Below are 23,888 nucleotides of genomic sequence, written 5' to 3'. Positions count from 1 at the left end.
GCACGGGGGAGGCCTTCTCAAAGGCTTTCCTGAGACTTTCTGCTTTCGGGTGGGGGCATAGAGGGGGTACCTTTTGGGAGCACAGGTGCCGCGGCGACCCTCTCAAAGAACTTGTTTGTTTGTTTGTTTGGGGGTTTGCCTTTCGGTTCTGTCTTTGCTCGCACTTAATTAGTGATATTATAACTTTCAATTTAATCATTGACCTAAATGAGTTGTATTTCTGTCTCAGCAGGAGGCTGGCCGGGCTGAAAGAAGCAGCCGTGGCCCCCGAGTGAGCAGGGAAACTGTTACTGAGAACATTTGGGCTGGCAAATGACACTGCTTCTGCTCCGAGATAAAATGGAGACATTTTCAAGCTACGTTTTGAAATCATAAAAAAAAAAAAAACCAGAAGTGTCCTGCTGGAGATAAGATAGATGCTGGTGTGGAGCATCTGGGAGCAGTGAAAGAGGAAGGTTAGACCAGCATTACTGAGATTATTACTGAAACCAAGATTATAAGTAATTCAGGTTTTGAAAGTTTGGTCCAGGTGCACAATAGACTACTCAGTATCTTGGATTCCTGAGCTGGGGTCAGGTTAACTATTAAAAGAGGACCAAACATATTTCTAACAAAACCCGCAGTTTACTTAAAGCCCATGCTATTCCTGCTGCTGCTTTAGAACGCCTTGCTTTGAGCCTTCTTCTCTTCTGGGCTCTCGGGAGATCTAATGTTGACTCCCTTGCGGGCCGAGATTAATGGTGTCTTGCTTCGGTGTGGTGTTAAATCGGCCTGCGCACGTTCCACCCGGGATGGATGTCCCTCACCGCAACGTTCGCTGCGATCAAACGGACGCACGGCCCTAGGATAAATGGGGACCCGCTATCACTGCATTTCTTCTCCACCCTGAACTCCCTCTGCAAAGACTAAGTGCTGGGCCTGCACGCAGATGCTTGCTGGCTGGCTTCCTCAGAAAGAACAGATTGCAGAAGCACGCAAGCCGTAACTGCCATGTACCTAGAAACTTCTTTATCGGGCCTCCTTTTGCAGGAGCTTTGATCTGGAGGATGCGGTCACATTTTGCTTGGAGGTACGAATTGTCTAGAAAAACCCAAAAAAGAAGAACACGCCCTTACATAACTCCTCAAACTGAATTTAAAAAGTAAGTTAACTACTTTGAATGATCCCCTAATCCTCCCTTCTCTATCTCCTGTTCTCATCTTGTCTTTGAATGAGAAGGCTCCAGAGCTGTAAAAGGGGTCTTAGCATCATCCGTGTTGGGCACTCTGTATCTCAGATGAGATACATCCTTCACAAAGGAAAACTTTGCGTTTGGTTTAAATTGGCATGGAATGCCTTTTCCCGGGATCGGAGGGTTTAAATATGTTTTTAATTTTCTAAATGCCTGTTGACAAGTGGATAAAGAAAATGTGATACACACACACACACACACACACACACACACACAGGAATATTATTCAGCCTTATAAAAGGAAATCTTAAGGCGCCTGGGTGGCTCAGTCAGTTAAGTGTCCGACTTCAGCTCAGGTCACGATCTCACAGTTCGTGGGTTCAAGCCCCGCATCGGGCTCTGTGCTGACAGCTCAGAGCCTGGAGCCTGCTTCAGATTCTGTGTCTCCTTCTCTCTCTGCCCCTCCCCTACTCACACTCTGTCTCTCTCTCTCTTTGTCTCTCTCTCCCTCTCAAAAATAAAAATAAAAACATTAAAAAAAAACCCACTACCTGTTAAAAAAATAAAAGGAAATCTTGCCATTTGTGACAACACGGATGAATCTGGAGGACATTATGCTAAGTGACATCAGCCAAATACAGAACAATTGTTACATGACTTCACTCATACGTGGAATCCAAGGTAGTCAAACTCACAGAAAACACAGAGCTAAATGGCGGTTGCCATGGGCTGTGCAGTGGGGATAATGGGGAGACGTCGTTCAAAGCGCACAAACTTTTAGTTGCGCGAGACGCGTAAGTTGCAGGGATCTAATGCAGATCACAGTGACCATAGACAATAATATGTTTTTAAAAATTTGCATTTTCGAAGAGGGGAGATCCTAAGTGTTCTCACCACACACGTGCCCACACACAAAGGTAACCGTGTAAGGTGACGAATATTTTAATTAGCTTGATTGTGGTGACCATTTCACAATGTGTATATATATATATATATATCAAACATCAAGTTGTACATCTTATATCTATAAATAAATGTATATAATTTTTATTTGTCAATTATATCTCAAGCTAATTTTTTTTTTTACACAGTTTTTTTTTTTAATTTTTTTTTTTTTTAACATTTATTTATTTTTGAGACAGAGAGAGACAGAGCATGAACGGGGGAGGGGCAGAGAGAGAGGGAGACACAGAACCGGAAACAGGCTCCAGGCTCTGAGCCATCAGCCCAGAGCCCGACGCGGGGCTCGAACTCACGGAATGCGAGATCGTGACCTGGCTGAAGTCGGACGCTTAACCGACTGCGCCACCCAGGCGCCCCCACAGAAGTTTTTAACAATCATTTAATTAAACGTGTGCAGGGGCACCTGGGTGGCTCAGTTGGGAAGCATCCGACTTCGGCTCAGGTCATGATCTCATGGTGTGTGAGTTCAAGCCCCATGTCAGGCTCTGTGCTGACAGCTCAGAGCCTGGAGCTGGCTTCAGATTCTATCTCCTTCTCTCTCTGCCCCTCCCCTGCTCATGCTCTGTCTCTCTCTCAAAAATAAACATTTAAAAAATTTTTTTTAAAAAGAGTTAAATGTTTAACTGACTTCTGGGGCACCTAGGTGGCTCAGTGGGTTGGCCGTCTGACTTCAGCTCAGGTCACGATCTCACAGCTCGTGAGTTCGAGCCCCGCGTCGGCTCTGTGCTGACAGCTCAGAGCCTGGAGGCTGCTTCGGATTCTGTGTCTCCCTCTCTCTCTGCCCCTCTCCCACTCATGCTCTGTCTCTTTCTCTCAAAAATAAATATTTAAAAAAATGTGTGCCATGGTCGTCAGGAATCCTTGTGTGGCAGGGGCCATAAATTTCCTTGAAAAATGGACCCTATTAAAGGGGGGGGCAACCCCAAGAACTGAAGGGGAGATCCCTGGGGCCAAGCAGCTGCAGGGTCTCAGGAACAGGCTAACTTTATCCCCTACCCACCAAAATGCTCCCTCCCTTTCTTCGTCTCAGGAAAAATGCACTAAGAGTAACATACAGTGATGCGATGATCAAATGGAGATCTCAATTAACCAGAAATACGGTTTTCATTCAACTTTAGGGGCGACTGGAAGAAAGTCTCTGAGGCTTACTTCATAGCCCCGCTCTTCTTGTTTTTAATTTTTTTTAATGTTTGTTTATTTCAGGGAGACAGACAGAGGGCAAGCAGGGGAGGGGCAGAGAGAGAGGGAGACACAGAATCCGAAGCAGGCTCTGCTTTTTTATTGTGGTAAGACACACAGAACACAAATTTTACCATTTTAACCATTTTTAAGTGTGAAATTCAGGGGCATGAAGTACATTCACAATGTTGCGTAACCATCACCACCATTCGTGACTCTAAACAGAAACTCTGCCCATTAAGCAGTAACTCTCCCTGCCCCCGCTAACCTCTAGTCTCTTTCTGTCTCTATGAATCTGCCTATTCTGGGCACTTCATAGGAGCAGAATCATAGGATATTGGAACTTTGTGTCTGACTTATTTCCCTTAGCATAAGTTTTCAAGGTTCATCCATGTTGTAACAGATATAAGAAGTTTATTCATTTTTATGGAGGAATTATATATAGATTATATATATGATATAAAATATAAAACAATATAATATAAAATACATTATTTTGTATTATAAACAATACCTATATTATATATGATATAAAATATAAAACAATATAATAATAATGTGAAATATATTATTTTGCATTATAAATAATACATATAATATTATATAAATGATATAAAATATAAAACAATATAATAATAATGTAAAATATATTATTTTGCATTATAAATAATACATATAATATATATGATATAAAATATAAAACAACATAATATAAAATATATTATTTTGTATTATAAATAATACATATATATGATATAAGATATAAAACAATATAATAATATAAAATATATGATCTTGTATTATAAATAATACATGTAATATTATATATGATATAAAACATAAAACAATATAATAATAATATAAAATATATGATCTTGTATTATACATAATACATATATTATATGATATAAAATATAAAACAATATAATAATATAAAATATATGATCTTGTATTATAAATAATACATATAATATTATGTATATGATATAAAATATAATTAGTATAATAATATAAAATATATTATCTTGTATTATAAATATAATATTACAAAAAATATATATATATATATTCCATTCATCTCCCGATCATCCCATTCATCTTCCATCCATTCCAACCACTTGAGTGATTTTGCATTTTGGCTATTGTGAATAATGCAGCTATGCACATTAGTGTCCACGACATGTCTTTGGCAGTGCTGAATATTCACTTTCATAAAAATGAGGCTGTGGTATCTCCTATTACAACAACAAAGAATGAAATTTCCCATCCAAATGGAGGCTGTATGGAATCACGGAGCGAAGATGGGTCCCAGAGTCCTATGGACTCATCTTTGATGTTGGGCTTTCACGTCCCTCCTCTCTGATGCCGGGCAAATGATTTAAGCTCTCTGCATGTTAGCCTCCTCATCCAACAAATGACTGACAATAAAGGTTGAAATGGACATTTCTGGGCCGCTTTGAGAATTCGGTGCTTCCCCAGTTCACTTTGTAATCAGGAAAGCTTTTCACTTTTGAAAAACAGATTCCTGGGCCTCAGCCCAGAGCTACCGACTGAGAAAATCTGGGAGCGAGTCTGGAAGCCGCCTCTTTACCAATATCTTCAGGTGGTGCCGATGAAGCTACATTGAAAACATCACCGAGATCAAGCGTAGGAAGCCAACCCCTCGCTCAGGACTTGATACACAGGAAGAGCTTAAGAAATGCCAACCTTCCTTCCTGCCCCCTCCACCTCTTTGCACTGGACCCGCGAAGAAAGAACAGAGGACGACCAATTGCATTTGATGCAACAATGACCATTTCATGTGACAACAAAAAAAAATCAAGTGGTAAATTGTTTTCTACACTGAAGAACTCACCAGTCACCTCCGGCTGTAAGTGATGTTGGCTGTTCGGGTTATAAAACTGTCTGCTTTATTGATTTATCTCCTTCGTTATGCATTTGGGCACAATTGCATTGTGCGCGATTCAGATCTGCTAATGCGTGTGCCGGGGCAGAGGGGCTGGAGGAAGACACCACATCGTGCTATGTGACAGAGGGAACTCCCTAGAGATAGTCATGCAAACCTGAGACTTCAATGAACAGAAAGAACCAGTGACTTTGTATCAAACGCCCCAGACTGATGTTCTTTTTTTTTTTTCTTCTTCTCTCTTCACATTATAAAAGGAGTGGACAGAGGGAATGTACTAGATGTAATTTGTTCCAGGTTCAAAGAAGCGTATTTGTGCCTTATGAAATCTTATGAGAAAAGTGGAATTCAAATTGGCTTGGAGATGAGAGCTGTCAAATAGATTGAAAGCTGGAGTATAAACCAAGACTAATGAGAGCCTACAATGTGCTCAGAGTTAGGGATGGAGTCCAAGAGGATCGCTACAAGGTCTTACAGGGGAGGTAAACAGCCTATTAATTAAGGTAGCAGATGGTGGTAAATTGGGAGATGTTTCAGATTCCAAGGGCAAAAAAAAAAAAAAAAAAAAGAAAAGAAAAGAAAAGAAATGAAAGCATGGGATCTGTATTGGGTAGTTAGAAACCCCAGCACGAAATCAATGACAGGAAAATAGTAAGAGCCGCAGGTAGTCTTGGAAGAGAGCGGTGTTTGGAGTACCATGGGGGTTAAAAAGAGACGAGAAATGTGAGTGGAACGGCTTAGAAGCTGCTGGAGAGAGTGATCCATGATGCCGTAGCATAGTTTCAGGGACCCAGCAGGTTGGCTTGGGTATGTGTGGTAACGAGTTTCTGGGTAAGGTTGGTCTTAAGATCTCCCCAGTGAGCATTTGCAGACAAGGAAGTTGCCTGAGTAGAAGGAGCGAAGTTGCATGTAAACTGCAGGAGTTGTGAAGTTGCATCGTGAAGTAAATTAGTGTAGGGGGAGAAAGCAGGCGGGTGAGATAACCAGTGTGATTTGACCAGGATAAGAAGGCGAAGGGATCAAGGAGAATAAGGGTTTTGGACCGCGCAGATTGGGGGCCATCACTGACTCTTCTATTTACCTTCAGGTAATTGCTTAGCCTTTCGGAGTCTTTTCTCCACTAATAAAACGAGGACAAGATTTCTTACCTTCCATAAGTATTGTCATTCGGGTGAGATTTGTGTACAGATCAGCAGGAACATGGTAAGCTTTGAACCCACGCAGGCTCGTCCTTCCGTAACGAATGCGATCTGTACCTACTTTTAGAAGGAGGTGGTGAGAGGTGGTAGGGGAAACTTTGGGAAGCAAATGTTCCCATTTCTCATCTTCTAGAAGTTGGTTGTACTCTGTTCTTATTACAGTGGAGTCCCATCTGACTCAGGGGTTAGATTCAAAAGCCATCCCGTGAGGCGAGGATCACGTATCATCAAAACTATCCTTGAAAATCCCTGAAGGTGCCCATAAAATATACTACTGTGCTGTCTCTCAGAGTTCTCTCCAGCCAGTTCTTCTTCCAGTGTCGGGACGGATTAAATTTCTTCTTTTGCAGCCGAGCACCAGGCGACGTCGTTGGCTTGCGCTTTGGGCCACGCTCTACGAAAAATGCTTAACTTTTGACATCAAGATGGCACCTGGCCTGGAGGGCCGCTCACACCAGAGGGGCGCCCTGGAATGCAGGGCAGGGGCTGGGGCTCCCACGTCATGCTGACTCCACACCCCTGCCGGGCAGGTAGAGCTTTGCACATTTTGCTCTCCCTCTGGGCCACTCTTAGAGATTGTCTTGGTCCGTTCAGGCTGATGTGCAAAATACCATAGACTGGGTGGCTTAAACTGCATTTGTTTGTCCCTGAGCTGGAATGTAGCAGTCCAACAACAAGGGGATGGCAGATTCTGTATGTAGCGTGGGCCTGCTTCCTGCGGCGTCTTCTGGCTGTGTCCTCACATGGTGGAGAGAGCAGCTCTAGGACTTTCCTCTTTATAAGGACACTAATCTCTTCATGGGCCCCCGTCCTCATGACCTCATCTAAACCTAATCACCTCCCAAAGGCCCCACATCCTAAAATCATCCCATTGTGGATGAGGGCTTCGACATATGAACTTGGGGGCTGGTACCAATATGCGGTCCGTTACAGGCTGCCTGTGCACCTGTCCTGGGCTGAAACGACCACGCCGGATCAGACTGGCTGGCTGGTGGTCGGCTTTGGTTGCGGAGAGAGAAAACGTACACAACGAGGCTCCACGTTGGTCCGCTTGCCAGGTCCCCCCGCTAGGCTGCTTATGATGGGTTCTCTGCAGCTGCATCAGAGGGTGTGAGCCCCAGCCAGGGGTTGCCGGCTGCGGCCCAGCACGAGTGTGGGGGAGCAGTGGCAGTCTGACAGATTGGGCACCCTGGGTAAACATGGCCGGCCGGCCTTGGCAAGGCCTCCAGGAGCGGCTACGCTGCCCTTGTGGGAGGGTGTGTTTCTCCCCCCAGCCTGGAGATGGTCGGGGTGTGGGTCTGTTTCTCTGCTGCTAGTCCTGGGGAAGTAAGTTCTAGTAAAACTTGGTCAGTTAGGAGCACCTGGCTGGCTCAGTTGGTAGAGGAAGCAGCTCTTGGTCTAGGGGTAGTGAGTTCAAGCCCCATGCTTGGCGTAGTGTAGAGCCTACTTAAACAAAAACAAAAACAAACAAACAAAAAACCCACCAAAAACCCAAACAAAGTACAATTTTGGTCAATTAATGCATTTAAGAGAAAACCTATGATACCATGTATAGCCACAGTTCCATAGTAGTCTACTTGTCTTTTTCTTTTTCCTTAAAAACGTATCTTAGGGACTTTTTGTTCCCTCCCCTCCCCTCCTTCCCTTCTCTTTCTTTCCTTTCCTTTTCTTTTCTTTTTTTTATTTTCTTTTCTTCTTTCCTTTTCCTTCCTTCCTTCCTTCCTTCCTTCCCTCCTTCCAGAGAGAGAGAGAGACAGAGAGCACACAAGTGGAGGAGAGGGGCAGAGGGAGAATCTTAAGCAGGCTCCATGGATGGTGCAGAGCCCAACACGGGTTCTATCCCACAACCCTGGGATCTTGACCCGAGCCAAAATCAAGAGTCAGACACTCAACTGACTGAGCCACCCGGGCGCCCCAGGGATTATTTCTATTGATACACAGAAGACTTCCTCATCCTTGTGTTAGTTGATGTAAAATTTACGTAACATAAAATTTACTGCTTTAACCACCTAACAATGTACAATTCAGTGGCTACTGGCACATTCACAGGGCTCTGCAACCATCACCACCATCTAACTCCAGAACGTTTTCACCACCTCAGAGTGAAACTCCATAACCATTAAGGGGTCACTACCCAGCCCTGCCCTTCCCAGTGCCCAACGACCCTTGATCTTCTTTCTTTCTCCATGGGTCTGTTTCGGACATTTCATATACATGACATCATACACCAGCTGGTCCTTTGTGTCTGGCTTCTTCAGTTGCATAATGTTTTCAAGCTTCACCTGCGTTGTAACAGGTATCAGAACTCCATTCCCCTTTAATACCGAATCCTATGCCATTGTATGGACAGAGCACATTTGGTTTCTCCATTCACCTACTGATCGACATTGGGTTGTTTTCACTGTTTTGGCTAGTATGAATAATGCCGTTATGGGCATTCAGGTACAAAAGTTCATTTGAACACCCATTTCCAACTCTCTTGGGTATGTACCTAGGAGTGGAATTGCTGAGTTGTATAATAATTCTATGTTTTACTCTTTGAGAAACCATCACACTATTTTCCAAAGCAGTTGTATGATTTCACATTTCCACTAGCAATGTATGAGGGTTCCAAATGTTCCACGTCCTTGCTAAACACTTTTTTCCATTTCTAAATTATTATTGTTATTATGGCCATCCTAGTAGGGATGTGACGTGGATTCTTGTGGCTTTGATTTGCATTTTCCTAAAGATTAATGATGCTGAGAGTATCTTTTTGTGTGCTTATTGGCCATCCGTGTTTCTTGGAAGAAATGTCTTCAGATTCTTGCCCATGTTTTTCATTGGGTTGTTGTTTTTGTTGTTGTTGAGTTGTGTTCTTCTATATATTCTGCATACTGCTCTCTTATCAGATAGAGGACTCGCAAATATCTTCTCCCATTCTGTGGGCTGTCTTTTCACTTTCTTGATAATACCCTTTGATACAGAAAAACTTTTTTTTTTCAACGTTTATTTATTATTTTGGGGACAGAGAGAGACAGAGCATGAACGGGGGAGGGGCAGAGAGAGAGGGAGACACAGAATCGGAAACAGGCTCCAGGCTCCGAGCCATCAGCCCAGAGCCCGACGCGGGGCTCGAACTCACGGACCGCGAGATCGTGACCTGGCTGAAGTCGGACGCTTAACCGACTGTGCCACCCAGGCGCCCCCAGAAAAACTTTTAACTTTGGCGAAGTCCAATTTGTCCAGTTTTGTTGTCATTGCCATTTGGGCTTTCAGTGCCACATCTAAGAATCCATCACCAAATCCAAGCTCATGAAAATTGGCTCCTATGTTTTCTTTTAAGAGATCATTTTAGATCTTACATTTAGGCCTTTGATCCATTTTGAGATAATTTTTTGTATACAGTGTGAGGTAAGGATCCCACTTTCATTCTCTTGCATCCTTTAAAATATCTACACAGCAATCTGTTCCGTAGTTCAATTAACTAGGCTTCTCCTCAGATATTTGGGTTACTTCCAATCTTTTACCACTAAAAACAATAATACAATAAACATTCTTGTATATAATCACTTCCTACATACGTGGGCATATTTATAGGCTAAATTCCTAAAAGTGGAATTGTAGGATCAAAGGTTTGTTGCCTTATTGCTTGTCCCTAGAGGCTGAGTGGATGCCTTCCAGCACTGGGCGAGGATATGTTTCCCTACATCCTTGCTAATCTTTGTAGATCTTTGCCAACCAGATGGGTAGTTTTAATTTGGAATGTTCTTATTATGAGCAAGGTTGTACACTGTTTAATATATTTTGTAATTTCTTTGCTATGAACTTTTCATACCCTTTGCCTTTTTTTTTTCTGTAGGATTATTGGTCTTTGTTTTGTAAGAGATACTTACAAAGCAAAGGAGGCTAATGTCTGTAATATGCTCATCACTTACTTTTTAGCTTTATTAATGATGTTGTGTTTCTCCTCCAGAGAAAGTGCTTCCCTCTTCCTTTTTAAGATTTTTGAGCTAAGTGACTATTTATAATAGTGTCCCCTAGTCTGATATTGTAATATTATTTTATGGTCTTTTCCTGGTATTTTAATGATTTCAACATATTGTTTACTCTTTGGTATAGCTGGAATTTATTTGCTTATATGGTGTGAGGTAGGGATTCATCTTCCCCCTCTAAAAAATTGAGATTGTTGCTTTTGAAGTCAGATATCCTCAGTTTCCTACCACAAACAAAGCAGTAAAAGTTCAGTCATGACCTGAGGGAGGCCCCAATTCACTTCATTGTTCAGTCCAGGCTGAGAAGGGCATCTCTGTGCCCTGGAATCAGAGGGCGGCTCGTTCTTGGCTTTCCCTGCTTGAGGAAGCACAGAGCAGCAGTTAAGAACAGGCTCTCGAGGCAGGCAGTATAAAATCACTGCTCAAACTTTTAATCTCTCTGTTGTGTTTTTTTCCTTATCTGCAAAATAAGGATAGTAACAGTTCCTCTCTCATGGTTGAATGGTGCTGAGAGTAAACAGAGCTCTGCATGAGGTAGCTCAGAACTGTGCTCGCACGGCAAGCACAGCGAAGTTGCTGCTGTCACTATGGCCACTGTGGGCATCATCACCATTATCTGGACACTTTATAATGGCTCCAACCTCGGGGCTGCGCTTCCTGGCAGAGAGGGCTCTGGTCGTGGGCTCCTCCACCTGGACTGGAGCCATCATTTCTCCAGTCTTCTCCCAGGGGAGCAAGTGGTGATTCTTGAGTGTCCTAGGCCACCCTTCGGGGGGGGGGGGTCGTTCTGAGCTCTTTTGTGCCCTAATTAATTTCTCAGTCTTTTTTTAAATGTTTATTGATTTTAAGGGAGAGAGAGAGAGAGAGAAAGAGCAGGGGACGGGCAGCGAGAGAGGGAGACAGAGAATCCCAAGCAGCCTCCGTACTGTCAGCACAGAGCCCGACGCGGGGCTTGAACCCACAAACCACGAGATCATGACCTGAGCCGAAACCAAGTGTCGGACGCTTAACCAACTGAGCCACTCAGGCGCCCCAATTTCTCAGTCTTTAAAATCAGATAAAATGAAATAAAAACATAAATCAAGTGTATCCCTGAAGGGAGAGGAGATCTCACAAAGGGTTAGCACCAAAGCTTGTTGACTTATAGCCAGTAAACTGAGAAAGTGAGATAAGTGAATAAATAACCCCGAATGAATGATTTTCCTGGTAGATCAGGACCCAGGGCCCTGATGCCCCAAGTAGGGCTCGGAGCTCACAGGCACGGCCCTTGGCCCCACTGTCTTCAGATTGTGGTGGCCAGGAGACAGGGCCCCAGGCCTTCAGTCTCCCACCTCCCCCAATTTTAAAGGGAGATAATAAAGCCACCTCCTTATCTGGGGAGATGGCATCACGCTCAAGGAAGGTCCCCGCTGTCAGGCCACTTGGCCTCACCCTTGGCACTCCTCTGAGAAGTGTCGGGGCAGTGACCTTCAAGCTCTTAAAGAAAGACCAGGGCTGTGTGTTTCCTGTGCATCAGGCCAGTTGTTGGATGAATGAACCCTGGTGGGTTCTGGTGACCACTGCTTTGAGTTATTTTGTGACCTTTGGTGAGGCAGTTACTGCTTTCTCTTCCCAGCCTTGGGGGAAGGGAGACACAATTCAGAGAACAAAAGAAGCAAATTCTTGCCTTTTGAGTTTAAGAGAAGAAACAGGTGAGCAGATAGGGCCCAGGGTTCTCAGGACTGGGAAGAGCCCCCGGGGAAGAAAAGAGAGTTTGGCCTCAGGTGGGTCCTTCAGAAGGGGACTCCAGCCTCCCAAGGCCCCGGGGAAGGTGTGGCAAACCCTGGAAACCTCTGCTTTCTAGGCGAGGGCAGGTGGGGGCATCTGAGTTCTCTGTCCCGCCTCATGCAGTGGATCTGGTTCTGGAGTAGAGATTGCTGCCTGCAGGAGGCTGGCCTGAGGCTGCTTTGCAGGTTTCCAATCTAGGGGTGGGTTTAATTTCTACGGGGATTGAGGCTTAAGCCATCTGGGACCCTCTTTAGAACACAGAATGCAAAAGGATGAGTTCAAAATTAGGTATAGACGGGGTTTCTTTTGGAGGTGATGATGAAATGTTCTGGAATTCAATAGTGGTGATGGTTGCACAACTTTGCAAATATAACCCCAACCCACTGAATCCTATCCTTTCAACGGGTGGATTTTATGGTATGCAAATTAGATCACAATTAAAAAAAAAAACATGCTAAAAAAATGAGGCACAGGGTTCTAGGAGGAGCCGAACAAGGGAGGGCCCACGCAGTTTTGTTTCCCTTTGCGTCTCTGCAGCCCAGTATGGCCAAGAGTGGTGCGGATGGGGGCCAGCCAAAGGCCGTCTTACTGGGAGCTGTGGTCTGAAGAGATGGCCCCCTTGCACATCAGATCCCCCCCCTCCTCCCTGGCCTGCCTCCTATACCCAGGCCTGGGTGAGCTTCCAGGAACTTTGATGTGATCCTGGAGGAAGAGTGGGAATTAATGGTGACAAGGCTTTAACTTTGTGGGATGGCACCAGGAAAATAAAGAAGTCGTATTTCCTGTACTCCTGACTATAAAAACTGAAGTTAGAGCTGTGTGTGTGTGTGTGTGTGTGTGTGTGTGTGTGTGCGCGCGCGCGCAAACTCTGGCTTAGAGGAGCTCGACCAGGAGGACTGCCTCAGGCAGCATAGGTGTGGTCGAACTGGGAGGGCTTATAACCCACAGCTCCCGTTGTGGGGCGGGGTGCGGGGGTTAGCCAGAGGGGACCCCGCTTCTCGCCCCCACAGTTTTGGACAGAGAAGCGACTGCAGTCTGGGCAAGCAAACGAGGCCCTTTGGAGGCCAGGGATATGCCACTGTCATATTCATAATCGGATCCTTGTTTATCTTGAATCAGACCCGGGGCTCTCTGCATAACCTCTGTTCCTCCCATTTTGAAGATTCGGGCCCAAAACACATTTCAGGGAATAAGGGGAAAGCTCATGTTTGAAAATGAACCAGCGAAATAAATCATTGTGCTTCTGACATGATGCCCATTGAATACTTTTCAATTCTTAGCTTTGGCAGCAGCATTTTAAAAAAGCACACACACACACACACACACACACACAACCTATCACATAATTCTTTCTCAAAGGCTCATTCAGCAGGTCTGCCTCTCTCGGTTCCCAGCCGCCCCCCCCCCCCTTCCTTTTCCTTCTCTCTCTTTTTTTCTTTTAAATCAGCCCTTCTGGTGAGAGGGCAAGGGTACATACAGTCTTCCTTTGTGTTTGTAAAACAGAGCCGTATCAGTTGAGCAGTAATGATAACATTTGTAGTTATGCAAGCAGAGATAACAGTAATCAGATCTCCTGCTCTTGGCAAAACCCAATGGCCACAACCTCACCAGGGGCTGGGGTGTTACACTGAAAGGGGAGGGGAATGCGTACGGGTTTTATCTATTTATTTATTTTAATCAAAGCCCCCAGCACACTTTTCTTTTTCCTGCCAGAGGCTGTCCAGTTAAGGCCCTCCAGAAGTTGTCCAGTTAAAGAGACCCTACCCTAAAAGGAGATCTGAAGGTCCCCTCCTTGCTCAGCGTCTCCTGGCTATTTTTTTCCCCCTGCACCCAATGATTTAGGGCTTCCTTTGCTCTCCAGCAGGTAATCTGACCTCTCTATATTGGAAGGAGCGAAGGCTAACGTACTCACTCAAGCAGAGGCCGGTGGAGTGATTGCATCAGTTTGCAATGCCATTTGGAATTTTTAAAAGAAAGGTGTTGTTCTGGAGCTGCCCTTATTCCTTCCAAATCTGATTTCCCTCAGGGGGTTTCTGTTGCATTGTTACCCAAACAACATGCAAATATATTGATTGCTGGGACTTTAGTCGGCGGGGACTGCAGGCTGCAATTGCCAAGGAATGCCAGGGCCAAAAACAGAACCCCGGGCATGTGCGGGTTTCCTGCAGTGGAGACCGAGATCCTCAACATGTGAGCTGTGTTTAGGGATCCTGAAGTGACCTCCTTAGTAGGGACCGGGAGTCTCCGTTTCTCCGCTAGTTGGTGTCTCTGATTTCATTTTGGGGTGGTAAGGCAGCTCTCCTGGGGAGAAGAAAACAGTGTTGAGCTCCCCAGGTGCGGTCCCAAACGTCTTTGCGTAGCCCCAAGGCCCCACCATCGGGTAGGGGTTGTCAAGAGACATATCCTAATTTCTTACCTGACTTGGGCGGAGACGTGGATCCACGGACCGTAATTTGCAATAAAATGGAGACCAAACTATTTTCCTCTTCTGCTCTGAGGCGTTCCTAATTCTGTTTAAAACGGAAGGCACGTTGCCCCCCTCTTCTTCTGGCTACCTAGGAGCCGCCCCACTTTCTCCCCCCTTTCTACTCACCTCTACCCCCAAAGGGAACCGGAAATAGGAAGGTCGACGGGGGTGGGGGGTGGGGGGGGGAGGGGTTGTGAAAAGCAGCATCATAAACCATGACTCGCGTGGGGGGTGGGGGCGGGGGGAATCGTAGCAAGAAACCAATGTTGGTTTAGTTTCCAAAGACACACTTTCTTGCCCGCCTCCAGACCTAAGTGTCCGAATTAAAAATTAGACTCGAAATGCTGGGCAGATGTTGGCATTTTCGAGCCGGATGCCATTGGCCTGCGGGTTGCTAGGCAACCCGTGCGGCCCAATCAGCGTGGGTTTCGAAATGGCATCTGCTCCAAGAGACGAAACGAAGCCCCCCGTCCCTGCCGTCTGGTGCCCTGGGCCCAGGCGGGACGCGCTCCCCATGTGCTGGCTCCAGGGAGGGGTGCGGCCCTCTTGGCTTTCTTTGCCTGGACACGCATTTTAATTTCACTGTGTCAACTCTCATTATCTGTCTCCGCAGAATCCCCCTTTTTGGTTTTCAGAAATAATTAAGTAAAAAGCCCTTTTTCACTCACTGCATTTTTGGCATTGATAAAGACATTTGAGGCATTTCAGACGAGGCGGGGGCCGGAATCCGAGCGGCCTTTGAAGATGTTCGTTAAAGACAGTTCTGACAAACAGTGGCAAACAGACCAATTAACCCTAGCATCGAAGTCCTGGCGGCTTGAAACTCCCTTCAAAAGAAATTAGCCCTGATGTTAATAAAGTGGGTGTTAGACCATTTCAAAATATCCAGTTCAGCAGCCTGAGTCGATTGGAATGGAATGGCTATGGTGCCTTGCCAAAAGAGGAGTCTTGTGCTGGTGTGAATTTTTGTTACAGTGGCTGTCTGAAAGTTAGAAAAAAAAATATATGTATATATGTCCCAACCGTGGTTGGAGCGAAACTTCCAAGTGGGCTGGTCCAGGTTCGTTAAATAAGTAAGTTGCTCGCCGTGAAAAAGAAAAAGAGCCAGAGAAGGACGTGTCCGGGAGTGGGTCCTCTAATGTGGGGGTTGGTGGCTGGACTCAGGATTGCCACCCAGGCTCCAGCTTCCCAGCGATAAGCCTCGCTAACACTCCTCTGCTTTGCCCAGGAAGGACTGGGAGCTCAGCTATTGCTTCCTTATTGATTTTTCAGATGACGCGGGAGACAGACCCACAGCTTCAGGCTGGGAAGGTAGCGCTAATGAATTGCCAAGACCCAGGGTGGAGGCATTTGTGGGGTGATGCTTCCTCGTAAGAGGAGAAGGAAATGATCTGCCTGGGGAACTGTTTGCATCTGCCGGGACCGTACAAGTCGATTTTGTAGCGCTTGGGTTACATTGCCACGTGCGGTGCTGGTGTCTTACCCTTCGTCTCCGTCGCAGAAGAGAGAAATAAACCTTCTAATCAATGTATTCTCTGAGAAAAGATATTTTCAGACTTGCCCTGCCCGTGTGTCTGTGTGACAACGCAGAGTAGGGAGCAAAGAAAACAGCAGCCCCGGCGTGGGACGAGGCTGGGACCCCTAGCAAAGCCTTTCCTCCTCGAGGTGTGGGTGGACGAGGCTGGGGCCTGGCTTGACGGGTCTGAAACGGAATCAGAATTCAGCTCTCGAGAGTGGCCTTGAGAATCTATGCTCGCCCTTGTGCCGCTCTCCCCACCGTCCCCGGCAGTTTCCAGAGGGGAAACGGAGGCAGGGAGAAGTGACTTGCTCAGAGTCACGTGACTGTCGAGGGCCCCACTTTCCTGCCTCAACTAATCCTGCTTCCTCCTGCTGCACCGAGACCCCACGTGTCGACCTGCTCAGACTCAGGATTTCGTTTGAGGTTGGCCGTGGGAGGGTCGGGCTCCTGCCTTGGTGACGGACGCTTTTTGCTGTGCCCTGTATGCCGCTCTGTCCTCACACGGGCTGTAGGGGAGGGCTGGGATCCCTCCTGGGGATCTGGGATCCCTGGGGATCCCTCCAGGGCCCTGGATCCCGCCGGGGTGGGGTAAGGCTGTGGCCGAGGCCAGAGCAGACTAGAGGCATCTGCCTCCACGCTGTCTCCAGCTTCCTTCAGATAAGGCTGAGCCTTATCTCTCCCAGATAATGGACTCCTCCCCGGCCACCACATTCTCTGGCACCCAATAAGGATGAAGCACTGACTTGGGGTGTGGCGGGGTGGGGGGAGGGGGGAGGAAAAACCCTCAGTGCTGAGCACTGACTCTCTTTGTCGCTTTAAGAGGCTCCTATGTTTTCTCTCCATGTTAATCTAGGAAAAACAAAGTTCCTGGTCGTTTAATTCACTTGGGAGAGCTGGGACAGTTGTCTCATTTCAGTCTCCTACTCTTGGCTTACCCCACGGTGCTGCCTCACTCAGTTCTCCGCCTAGAGGCGCCGCAACTCAAAGCTCAAAGGTGAATTCCTCTATTTTGCTCAATTCTCAATTGGATGTCTAGTTTGAACCTCAGAATGGCAGAAACCGAATCTGCCAACACAGGGCAACTTTCCTCTTTCCCTGGGGTCGGGTCTGAAAATCTGGAGGCTGATGGGACACCAAGGTTATGAGGCTGCAGGGGCCAGGCTCTTACTCGCCACCTGTTCGTGCTGATGTCTGCTGCACTGTCCATTGTCCTCATTCCCTCCACATGTGGTGCTTCTCTGTGGCCCTTCAGGGCACCTGGAAACTTCTGCTGCTCTCACACCACGATAGGGAAAGGGGAACTTTCTGGGGGGGCTGAGACTCTGTCTGCCTACACATAGTGCAGCCATTTTTTGCTAGAGCTTAGCCACATTCTTCAGGGCTCCACCCAGGATGGGGGCATAGGTCCCTCCCCTCCAGGGTTCCAGAAATCGTTCTTAAATTTTCTCATTTGCCTGCTACACTCAAATCTTGGGGTGTGGAGGGAGGGTCACATGGGACTCCTTCTTAGGAACCCGCTACTATCTGAATTACTTTGCTTCTGACTCTCCCTTTCTCCCAACTTGGGAATTCTTTTTCGTAATTGAAGTGTGATTGACATACAATCGTGTATTAGTTTCAGGTGTACAACATAGTGCTTCAACTTTTGTATGGATTGTGAAATGATTGTCTCAGTAGGTCTAGTTACCAGCCATCACCATACAAAGTTTTAATGCCATGTTTTTGACTCTATTCCCCATGCTGTGTGTGACACCTCCATGACTTAGTTATTTTTTAACTGGAAGTTTGTGCCCCTTGGTCCCCTTCGCCCCCATTTTGCTCCACCCACTTGGGAATCTTTTATCCAGGATGAAGGGCGGGGCTCACCTTCTTTCCATGCAAACCCCCTGTGTCTGCCATAGCCTGGTCTCCTCAGACCTGAGCTTGAGTGAAAAAATTACACACACAGACATACACACACACACACGCTTGACTAAGATATAATTTACAGATCATAGAATTCAGCCATTTTAAGCATAGAGTTTGCTGAACGTTCGCAAATTTGTATAGTGCAGACATCACTACAACCAGGTTTAGAACATTTCCGTCACCCCCAAAAAGTTTCCTTGCCCATTCACAGTTAATCTCTGCTCACCCATGGCCCCAGGCAACCACTGGTCTACTTTTTCTTTCTATAGTTTTGCCTTTTCTGGAAATCTCATATAAGTGGAATCATATAATATATAGCCTTCAGAATCTGGCTTCTTTATATCTCTATCTCTATCTCTCTATCTCTATCTCTGTCTCTGTCTCTGTCTCTAACTCTATATCTATATATAACTTAAACTTCCTTGATGACTATGATTCACATGGTCTGCTGATGAGGGTTGGGAAACAAGGATTCCCACTCAAGAAATGTGGCCGTGCGTGGGGGCTACGGGTATGGTGGCGGCTGGCCGTGACACGGGGCTAGGGAAGGGCTTGTTCGATCTAAGGTATAAGAGGCTTGAGAAGCTTAAATGTTGATGGAAGCGTCATTAGCGAAGGAGAGGTTGAAGATGCAGGCAGGTGTTGGGCAGTGGGCTGAACTGAGAGCATGGGGTCTTTAAGATGGGGAGGAGCCTGGGGCCTTGAACTTGGGGGAAGGGGCGCCCCTTGGGCGGGAGGAGGGAAGGTGGGAAGGACAGGCAGGGTAGGGGGTTTGGTGGGCACGGAGGACATTCTCCTCTTGCTTCTCATCCTCCTTCTTGTTTCTCCGTCACCCACTGCGAGTGAGGAGCGTGGAGTGTAGACAGGAAATTTGAGCAGAATGGAAGTCTGAAATCGTGCTTGCGGAGGTGGGAGGGTGATGTGATCAAGGAGACACCGTTGGATGCCAGGCAGAGCGAGAGGCCCAGACAGTGCTGGCGAGCATGACTTCATGATGGCACCACTCTGGATATGCCATTTGCTCCAACACTCTTAGTAGCCTGGGTGCACGTGGGAAGAAGATAGCATTGGGTGGATTTGGCATTTAAGTTTCACCTGGTGACAGAGATCGAAGAAGGGGCAAGGAATTTAGGGTGTTGGTAGGAGAAGGTTTGAATAACGTGTTAAACCCAAGTTGAGTATAGAGGGCGGTGGAGCGATGGAGAAAGGTGTGTGTGTGGGGGGGGGGGTGGTCAGTAGATAATGGGAACTGCTGAGGGCACTTCAGTAGGGTGCTGGGAGTCATTGAAAGAGAAAGCTGAAGGGAAGAGAAGCCCTCATCCCATCCGAGAGAGGAAGGTCTGAATTTGGGATCAGAGGGAGCACTTTCTGTGGTGAAGGCACCCGGTGGCGGAATGCGAGTGAGGAAAAATGACGGAGACGAGAGGTCAAGGATTTGGGAAGGCCGGTGTAGGAGGGCCTGTCCACAGACACCGCGGAGCTCCTTCCTGGTAACAGGGGGCTGCCGGAGAGAGGGAAAGTGGTGGAACGACCAGGTGGGCTGTTTGATGGGAAGAGGCAGCAGAGGTGGTAACCTCTTTACCCGGGACCCCTCAGGTAAGGTGGTCTGAGCACCTCGAGAGGGTCAAGGAGGTCTCACGCTCCCACGCATGGGGCGTGGGAGACGACCAGACTTCGTTGACGATGAGGCTTTTGGGGCAGGGGTTTCAGTGGAGACTAGGTTTCTGAGAGGGCCAGCAGATCAAAGCTGGGGATGCTGACACCCCCTCACCTGTTCAGGAACACCGAAGAACAAAAACCCACCCAAGGTGTAAGCTGCCCTCACAATCTCTGTAAAAGGAGCGGCTCATCCATGTTTTAAATAGCTGAGGGGGATTGCCTCGTTCCCCAGCTACCGTAAGGAAAGGAACTAAAATCGTCCGTGATGATTTTCTGGTCCAACCTGCATCCCGCTATTTATGCTTCCTCTTTGTCGTCCTGAATCCCTGCTGGGTGTGCTGCTGCCCAAAGGGCCGGAGACAGGAATGAATGATGTGCCTTCATCCAGCAAAATGGGCTTTCCGCTGTCCCTACTGTTGTATAGGTTATTGGCGGTGGTCAGTTCTGAGGAATAATATAAAAGTGTCAGTGGAGATTGTTCTTTATGAAAAGAGTAAAAAAAAAACCCAAACGAACAAACACTACAAACACCTCTTTGTTTTATGGAGGATAAATGCGCCATTTCATCCACCTAATGATTTTTGATTTCTGAAGGTTGGGTGCCATTTAATGCTTCTGTTTGTCCCTCTCAGGTCCTAGACTCTTAATCTTTTCAGGACATCTCATCACCTTCCAGCATCTGAAATCACCATGTTTGCCTGCCACGTGTGGACTAGGGAGAAAGGACTATTTCAGTTGTGCAGGCTAGTCCACCACCTTTCATCCAAGAAATCCGTGTCCCAAAGTGACTTTCTGACAGTTGGTAAGAGCCTGTTCTTCCTCAGGTGGCCCCAATTTCAGCTCGCGTCTCTTAAGGGAGCGCTGCACCATGCTGAGTGAAGTCACAAGGCTTAGAGGTGGATAACTATTTTGACTCCGTGTGATTTTTACCTTATGCTCTGACTTTGGATTTCCATTGTAAACCCATTGCATTTTGGATTTTGCAATTTGCAAATCCATTGTATTTTTTTTCTGGGGTCAAAAGATTCTGTTGAGTTCCTTAGTCTTGTCTTAGAGACATTCCTAAATGGGGCTATTGTAATGCGTGGCGAATGAAAGAATATAGGACCCTTCATTGCATCCCTACCCTGGGTCCATGGTAGATCATTACAGGATCCTCTGTCTGTTGCCCCCCTCCCTTAACATCCTAGGGGACATCTTGCCCCCCAAACTCTTATGGCTTGTCGCAGGGACTAACGTGTTCTAGCGTGCCCTGCACTGTTGGCCTCTGTCAGGTGATATTGGGTGGCTGCTGACCCAAGCTGGGCCAACCGGTGCCTTACTTTTGGATTTGGGAATGGAGGAGGGTGGCCAACTTGTCCCAGTTTGCCCAGGACTTTCCCAGTTGGGGCACAAAAATTTCCATGTCCTGGGAAACCCTGCTGTCCCCAGCAAAGGGAGGCAGTTGGCCACCCTAAGCGGGACAGAACATTAAAGCCAGTGTTTCTCTGTCACCGAAGCTGTGAGTGAGTCTCTAGTGAGAGAGGTTGTGCTGACGTGGTAGCCCTGACAGAGAAGAGAAACTGAGGAAGAGACACTAGCCTTATCTTTGTACTTCCCCGTGCTCTGCGTATGGACCCTCCTCACAATCCACCAACCAGGGCATTGCATTTTCTGCTCATTTATGTTAAATAGAGCTTTGCCATCTCAACCAAAAGAAGCCTGATCAAACTGTGCCAGGTCTTTCCTTCTCATTTAACCTGAGAACAACCCAGGAGCTATATAGTAATGTGAAATTTTACAAACAAAGAGGCAAAGGCTCAAAGATTTTAAAGGACCGAGGGTCAAGGTCGCCAAAGTAGAAAGATACAGAACTGGGAGTGACATCCAGGCCCAGAGACTTCAAGTTTGAGGTCTTATTGTCACACTGCAGCTGTCTCTGATGCCAATATTGGAATCCATTAACATTGGCAAAGTTCTGGTCAGTCTGACATCTTATTCTGAACATCAGCATGTCTGGAAAGGGTCAAGGGACTAGCTTATGCTCACTTCTTGAAGTCCAACTTGCCCCCTTTGATGGGGGGATATCTTTAATGGCAGCCAATGATTCTCTCACATTTGCCACACACCTGCATTCTCCGTGTATTAGCCAATTTAACCTTTACAGCAATCCTATAGGTTATGGACCATTTTATCCTCACCTTATAGGTAAGGCAACCAAGCTACAAAGAAGTTAAGTAGTTCACTAATCTAGTGGTAGGGTTGGGAGTAGGGGTTCGGGCAATGTTGCTCGGCGTCCCCACACTCCATTGCTTCCGGGCATTCAATGATTATCCCACTCCTGAAACCAGGTTGGGGATCAGGTGCGTCTCACTTCCTCTGGCACTGGCTGCTGTGGACTTTGGGAGGTTATTCACCCCTTTGACCTCCAGTTTTATTTTCCATTTGTGAAGACTCAACGAGAGAGTTAGGCAGGCTGCCAACTTAAGTTCCTGGCACGTGGTGAGTGTTCAATAGTGAGGGGCATACCAGTCTAGACCCCTCTCTTGATGTGTTGCTTACATGTCAGTTACAGAGAATAGAATCAATTTATGTTGTTTAAGCAAGAAGTGGTTTTTTTTTGTTTGTTTGTTTGCTATGTTTCTCCTAAGGTATTCAGTGCCTTACGGCATTGTTGAGAATGCTGAAGAAGCAGCCTAGGTTGTCCATTCAAGAACGAGTCCCACATCTGGAGTGCAGAACTGACTGCCGAAGAAATATGGGCTCTTCGATGAAAAGGAAGCCAGTGGTTCCTGCCATCCAGAAGCCATCCTATGCAGGAGGCCACCACTGCTCCCGCCGGCTCCAGAAGCAGCCCGTATCTGCTGTAATCCACACCAGCAAAGTGGATGCCCTGACACCCGTGGAGCTAGAGACCCTAGCACTGCTACAAGGGAGCTAAATGGCTCCACGGATAAGCTTAGCCGTTGAGAGAGACGACAAAAGGACTACTTCTACCTTCTTCCACCTTCCCGAGCATACACGCTTGCATCTGCTGGGCTGAGGCTAAGTGACATCAGTAACCCTAGTTGCACAGGAGTCTGGGAAATGTAGTTTTTAGCTTTCTAGCCTCTACAACTCAAGTGGGCGTCCAAGAAGGAGAGTAGAATTGTGTTGGGTGCCAATGGTTGTTGGGAACCAATCTACCACATTAGGGCTGCCCCGCTGGCAGAGCTAGCTGCAGGATGGTGAGTGGAGCTTCTGGGTAGAACAGGCAATGCTCAGGTGAGGAGTAGGGTGTGGAGGTGGCTGAGAGCCAAACTCTCCCATCCTCCGCCTTTCCCGAACCGTGAGCACACCTGCTGTGCAACCCCTCCCTGCCCCGGGAGGCAGCCTTCTTTGCACGTCCTGTGCTAGGTGGAGTGGGCAGCGCGGCATGGTTCAAGGCACTGTGGGCAAAGGTTCTGGTTACCCTTTGCCACTGACAACGGGCAATGAAGCACGCTTCTTCTTTAGTAAACAAGGGGACTGGCCGAGGCCTCTCGTCGCACTTAACAACCTCTAAATTTATAAGAAACAGACTCACTTGTGGTCACTTCATTCCAGAGCTACATTGGAGAAATAACATATTTCTTTTCAATATCAACGTTGTCAAAACCACAGTAGCTGGGTTTGCGTGGTTTCTGGTAAAACAGTGGCTGTTAAAACTATGTCAGTGCAAACGTGGACATAAATAGATAATAAATCCTGATAGGTCTATAGGACTGCTATATTTAGATTCAAACCTGTTCACCCTCACGAGATAAAGCTCCGTTTGACGGCTCAGCTTCCCAAACCGGGCAAAGGTTCAGAAATGGAAGGTTTGTGGATTTCATTGCCGAGAAAACAGAAAGTAGAGGCAGTAATCTAGAGTGTCAGTGTTGATGCTGAATTTTACTGTTGGAGCCCGGGTCTGCCCCCGCCCCTTCCCCAGTCTTTGGCCCTGTAGAGGTCAGGTGTAACTTCCTGAATTCTGTTAGCCTGACATTTCAAGGGCTTAGAGCCATTTTAAAAAGGTGAATATGCATGCAATGACCAACGTGTCAGGGCCAATGTTTAGCTTCTGTTTAAGAACTCCTAGGGGCTGAAGTGATTTTCCTAAGCATAGGCAAGCCTGGTTGAAGAAACCCAAATGTACAAATGTTTGATCAGGGGCTTTAAATGAGAGTATTTACATGG

General features: G+C 46.7%; 1 long non-coding RNA gene across 1 annotated transcript; it reads left to right on the top strand.

Annotated features, from left to right (window-relative positions):
* Nucleotides 1–1,029: 1,029 nt before the first annotated feature.
* On the top strand, nucleotides 1,030–23,431 carry LOC123577169. Its single transcript, XR_006701739.1, has 4 exons — nucleotides 1,030–1,141; nucleotides 4,835–5,138; nucleotides 20,345–20,514; nucleotides 22,343–23,431. It is a non-coding gene; the product is annotated as an uncharacterized LOC123577169 (long non-coding RNA).
* The last annotated feature ends 457 nt before the right edge of the window (nucleotides 23,432–23,888 follow it).

This window comes from Leopardus geoffroyi, chromosome D2, assembly GCF_018350155.1.
Source record: "Leopardus geoffroyi isolate Oge1 chromosome D2, O.geoffroyi_Oge1_pat1.0, whole genome shotgun sequence".
Lineage (NCBI taxonomy): Eukaryota > Metazoa > Chordata > Mammalia > Carnivora > Felidae > Leopardus > Leopardus geoffroyi.
Note: the sequence above shows the minus strand (reverse complement) of the source record. Positions and strands in the feature narration are given on the sequence as shown.